Source organism: Chrysochloris asiatica, unplaced genomic scaffold (assembly GCF_000296735.1).
Source record: "Chrysochloris asiatica unplaced genomic scaffold, ChrAsi1.0 scaffold00071, whole genome shotgun sequence".
NCBI lineage: Eukaryota > Metazoa > Chordata > Mammalia > Afrosoricida > Chrysochloridae > Chrysochloris > Chrysochloris asiatica.
The window spans coordinates 6,243,590-6,249,589 of record NW_006408589.1 but is presented as its reverse complement, the minus strand read 5'-3'; the positions used below and the strand labels follow the sequence as shown (position 1 = coordinate 6,249,589).

The following is a 6,000-nucleotide window of genomic DNA, read 5'->3' as shown; positions in this document are numbered from 1 at the left end:
GTCTCTCATACAGACATATTGTCAAGAGGGACCAGTCGCTGGAGAAGGATATTATGTTTGGTTAAGGTGGAGGGTCAGACAAAAAGAGGAAGACCCCCAGCAAGATGGATTGGCAAAGTGGCAGCATCGATGGGCTCAAGGTTGGCAACAATTATGAGGTTGACCCAGGATTGGGCAATGTTTCATTCTGTTGTGAATAGGGTTGTTATGAGTCGGTACTGACTCAATGGCACCTAAAAACAACAACAATACATGAATACTGTTTCCTTATAAAAAGCAATATCAACACTGAAGGCATGTCTAAATCTGTTTGATACCATATTGATCCTGGTCTGACACGCCACCCCCACCCCTACACACACACACACATGTGTTGTTGTTGTTAAGTACCGTCAGGTCAGTTCCAACTCCTAGCAACCCCGTATAGGGTTTCCAAGGAGCATCTAGGGAATTTGAACCACTGACCATGTGGTTCAAACTGATCTCGTGGTCCAGTGTTTTATCCCACAGTGCTACACCGGGACTAACAGACACTGAGGCCTGGGCACCAATGTGATCAGAATGGGCACTGGGAATTAAACTGGAAGGGCCACTAAGTTACATACCACAAGGAGATCATACCCTTCTCACAGAGGGCTAGTGCAGAGCCCTATAGCTACTGACAGTGGAGTCTAGGATGGATCTCAGACCCGCTGACCCAAAGCTCTGGCTTTCTTCCCATACTTTGATTTCCAGAATGTCAATGGCAATTTTTTGTTACTACTGCCACTGACAAGGAGAAAAACACTTGAAGCTGGAGCAGCCAGTTCCACTGGAGACAGGAAACCAGTAAGTATTTGAATTTGTCCACTGGCTCAGCCACAGCCAAAGGTCACACCTCAGCTGTGAATGAGGTTAAAGATCTGGTACATTTAAGAGTCTTCCATCTCTGGTACCCTCCCTTGGCCTCATTCCACTAGTGGCACACTGGGGGAGGCAGAGGATGCTAACAGACTCTCATTCTCCTGTACTTTGTTAGTATCGGAACATATGGCCACTCAATTAGAAGACCACATTTCCCAACTCTCCCACTAGCTAAGTGCTATAATGTGCAGCCAATAAGCTACAAGTAGAAGAGTCACATGGGCTTCTGGGACATCTCCTTCAAAGAGCAGTGGTGGCCTGGGGTTGGCTTGTCCTTTTCTTCCTTCTTCCATCCTGCTGCTTGGAATTCAGATGGATCTCCCACAGCCATCTTGCCCCCAAAATAGGAATAGGACCAATAAGAAAGTGGTGACAAGAGTTCAGAGAGGAAACTAAGTCCTTATGACAACTTTTTAAGACTCCTGGATCAAGCTACACCTAAAACCAGACACCCCTGAATGTTGCAGTTATATGTGTGAATAAATCCTCCCTCCAACTACTCTCTCTTTTTCATTCTTACCTAAATCATTCTGAAAAGTCTTTGGCTCATTAGAACTTAATGAATTCTAACTCATACAAAACTACTATGTTTATTTCATTGGATTCTACCCAAAACAATAATATTCAAAGGCATCTCTACTGAGAGAAGACACACCCAAAGGCTATATAATCCATATCCTGTATCCTCTTCTCTATTGTTATTTATCCACCTGGGAACTCTGGGAACAGTACAGGTTTTGGCAAGGAAGGCTTATGGGTGAAGAATTTCTACTCAGGCTAGGAACAGGTCTTCTGTAAATCTGAGACATTAAAAGCACTAACTGCTGTTAAGTTGATTTCAACTCATGACCCTATGTGTGTCAGAGTAGAAATGTGTTGCAAAGGGTTTTCTTTACTTTCTCTCTTTAGTCCGTCCCTTCTGTTGTTGAGACATATACCAATTAAACAGTTTCTACAGTACCATTTAGTGACCTTGACTACGCTGTGTTATTGTTTTCATCCTCCCTTTCTGAATCACTCCTCCCCCACTAACATAAACTCACTGCCCACTAAGTTTCCTATCTACTCTTCCTAGTTGCTGCTGTCACTTTGATCCCATATAGATAGTACGTCAGAGAGCACAATACATGGGCAGATCTTTATTCTTGGTTAAGCTAAACAACTGTTTGGTTTTGAGAAACTATCAGGGGATATTTTTGTTTTAAGGCTTAAAGATGATCTCAGGACAATAGTTTTAGGGGTTCTTCCACCTTCCTTGGCTCCAGAAAATCTAAAGTCCATGGTTTTGAAATTCTGCCCTGCATTTTCCCTCTTTGGATCAGTATTCTTTAGAATGTTTAATCAAATTGTTTAGTAATGATAGGTGGACACTATCCAGTTCTGTTTCTTAGCAAAAGAGGCAGTTGTTCATGGAGGCAATTAACTACACATCCCACATCTGTCTACTATGTCTACTATTTCAGACATGCCTTCCTCTGTTGCTCCAGGTGAATAGAGATGAATTACTGTGCCTTGCATGCCTTGCATGCTTTGAAGACCCCAGGCATTATGCAACAAACTACAGGTAGAACAGAAGCACAAAACACGTAACTAGGCCAATTAACTGGGATATCCTATGAAGACACAACCACTTCCCTAGGATTTTTTTTTTTCAATGACTGATTTTTCAGAAACATATTACCAGGGGCTGCTTCTGAGGTGCCCATTTTCATTAAAAAAAAAGTGACTTTTTTTGTAAAATGTAGTGCTACATTTTACTGAGAACCTATCTTCTTCCAGGCCATCCCAAAATCTTAGATTTCTCATTCAATGTTCTGAGGCCCTGAGAAGGATGGTATGGGGCAGGCAGTGGTTAAGTAGGGGTTACCCAGACCTGTATTCACATCTCCACTCTACAACTCACTGACAAACTCCTTAACCTAATTAACCCACAGAATTACCATATGTGCCTGCCATTCCCTTTCTTGATACATACCCAAAAGAACCAAAATCGGACTAAAGAATGCACATGAACATACATGTTCAGAGTAGCATTCTTCACACTAGCTAAAATGTGAAACAACCCAGCTGTCCATCAATGGATGAATGGATGAACAAAATGTACTACACATCCAAACAACGCCATATTACCCAGCCATGAAAAGGAGCAAAACACTGACACAGACTACAAAGTGGATGGACCTCAAAAAAGACAAAGTCAAAGATACTAGATACAAAAGGTCACATATTGTATGGTTCCATTTATATAACTACTGGAATAAATAGAGTTCTGGTGTGGCACTGTAGGATAAGCACTGGACCACAAGATCGGTTTGAACCACAAGGTTTGGATCACAAGGTCAGTGATCCAAACTCATCAGCTGGTCCTCAGAAACCCTATACTGGATTGCTATGGGTCATAACCAACTCGACAGTACTTAACAGGAACAACAATCCAGAATACAGAAATCCATAGAGAAACAATGCAGATTGGTGATTTCTAGGGGCTGGGAGCAGAAAATACCAGAGAGATGTTTACCTGTGCTTTACTGACTACGCAAAGGCTTTCGATTGTATGGATCATGACAAGCTATGGACAACGTTGTGAAGTATGAGTCTTCCGGAACACTTAATTGTGCTCATGAGGAATCTATACATGGACCAAAAGGCAGTTGTTCAAACAGAACAAGGGATTACCAAATGGTTTAAAATTAAGGAACATGTGTGACAGGGTTGTATTCTTTTACCATATGTATTCAACCTGTATGCTGAGCAAATAATCCGAGAGGCTGGGTTATATGAAGAAAAACGTGGCATAAGGATTGGAGGAAGACTCATTAACAGCCTGCGATATGCAGATGATACAACCTTGTTTGCTGAAAGTGAAGAGGACTTAAAATATTTACTGATGAAGATCGAAGAGCACAGCCTTCGGTATAGATTGCATCTCAATGTAAAGAAAACAAAAATCCTCACCACTGGACTAATAAACAACATTCTTATCAATGGAGAAAAGATTGAAGTTGTCAAGGACTTCATTCTTCTTGGATCAACTATCAACACTCGTGGAAGCAGCAGTCAAGAGATCAGACGATATATTGCATTAGGCAAATCTGCTGCACAGGAACTTTTTAAAGTGTTGAAGAGCAAAGACGTCAGCTTGAGGACTAGGGTATGCCAGACTCAAGCCATGGTATTTTCAATAACCTCATATGCATGTGAAAGCTGGACAGTGAATAAGGAAGATCATAGAAGAATTGAAGCATTTGAGTCATGGTGTTGGAAGAGAACAAACAGAGCTGTGTTGGAAGAAGTGCAGCCAGAGTGCTCCTTGGAGGCCAAGATGGCCAAACTTTGTCTCTCACACTTCAGACATACTGTCAGGAGGGACCAATCACTGAAGAAGGATATGTTTGGTAGAGTGGAGGGTCAGAGAAAACGAAGAAGACCCTCAGCAAGATGCATTGGCAAAGTAGCAGCATCAATGGGCTCAAGTGTGGCAACAATTGTGAAGTTGGCCCAGGACCGGGCAGTGTTTTGTTCTGTTGTACACAGAGTCACTATGAGTCAGTACCGACTTGATTGCATCTAACAACAACAACAGGGGCTGGGAGGAGTAGGAAATGGGGAGAAACTGTCTAATGGATGTACTGATTTGAACAATGTTCCCCTCAAATTCATGTCTGTGGCCCTTCTAATTAAGTGATTTATGCAAAATGATTAGGTGGGATTATGCAAATAAGCAGCCCTGGTGGTACTGTAGGATAAGCACTAGACTGCTAACCAAAAAGTCAGCAGTTCAAACCCACCAGCTGCTCCATGGGAGAAAGACAAAAGATAAAGATTTATAGCCTCAAAAACTCGATACAGGGTCACTGAATCAGAACCAACTTGACTGCATCTAACAACAATAATAGCATGCAAATAAGATGCTTGCAGCTCACCAAGGGAATTGGACAGACTGCTAATGCAAATAAGGTGTATAGAACCCTAATGAAGGGATTGATCAGTTTTGTCATCCCACTAGGCTTTAAATGTACTGCTATCAAGTCAATTACAATTCATAGTGGCCTTGTAGAACAGAGTAGAACTGCCCCATAGGGCTCCTTAGGCCATAATCTTTATAAAAGCACACTGCCACATTTTTCTACTGCAGAGCAGCTGGTGGATTTGAACTAGCAATCTTTTGGTTAGCAGTCAAGTGATAATGAAAGGACAGCAGGGATCTCTCCACTAAGCTTACAGGGAGCCCATCCAGAAGTGAAGAGGAGGGGCCTCACCAAGAACTAGGAGTGAAGGATGTCTTTTGCACTTGAGCTGCCTGTGCTGAGAACCTCCTAGATCCAGGAGATGGAGAGAGTTGTAACACTGGAGAAGGGGAGAGACAGTGAGAAGCAGCTGCAAGCACAGTACAGGAAAGGTGAGCACAGAACCAGGAGGCCAGCGCCAGATGGCTGTGGAGGGCTTCCCAAGCCACAGAGTGAGAAAGCTGAGCACCATAAGCAGGGGCCTCGTGGGCAGAATTGGGGTGCCTCTGCACACTTACTAGCAGAGCTGAGGAGCTTTGAAACAACTGTGCAAGCAGAGCAGCAGATGAGGAGCTGAGGGCACAGCTGAGAAGCTGTCCTGATCATTGATTATAACCTGTTACTTCCCTAATAAACCCTGTAACTGAGTGCAGCCACTGCAAGAAATTGCTAAACACAGCAGAGTAGATACGCTATGTGAGAGACAGCTGGTGTCAGAATTGGGAGAAAAAGTGGAGGTCTGCTTGGCCTTTACCTCATAGAAATCCGCCTCCCAATCTCCAGTCTCCTTCCTACATGTGACGTTTAAGGACCTCTGATGGCTGTCTTTTCCAGAACCTCAGAATGTGATGTTATTTAGAAACAGGGACATAGCAATATAAATAGTTACAAGGAGGCCGTACTGCAGCAGCCTGGGTCCTTAATCCAGTAGGACTGGAGTCTGTGTAAGAAGAGGAGCGATCCCCAGTGAGAATGGCATATGAAAACAATGGTCTACAGGACAAGAACGGCCAAGGATTCACAGAAACTTCAGAAGCTAAAAGAAAGACATGGAACATACTCTCTTGTACAGCATGGTTCTGCCAACACC

At 43.1% G+C, this 6,000-nt stretch overlaps 1 protein-coding gene across 1 annotated transcript in view; it reads right to left on the bottom strand.

Annotated features, from left to right (window-relative positions):
* Window positions 1–6,000, bottom strand: part of STK10 (serine/threonine kinase 10) — a 205,567-nt gene that overhangs the window by 119,963 nt on the left and 79,604 nt on the right. The window lies entirely within an intron of this gene.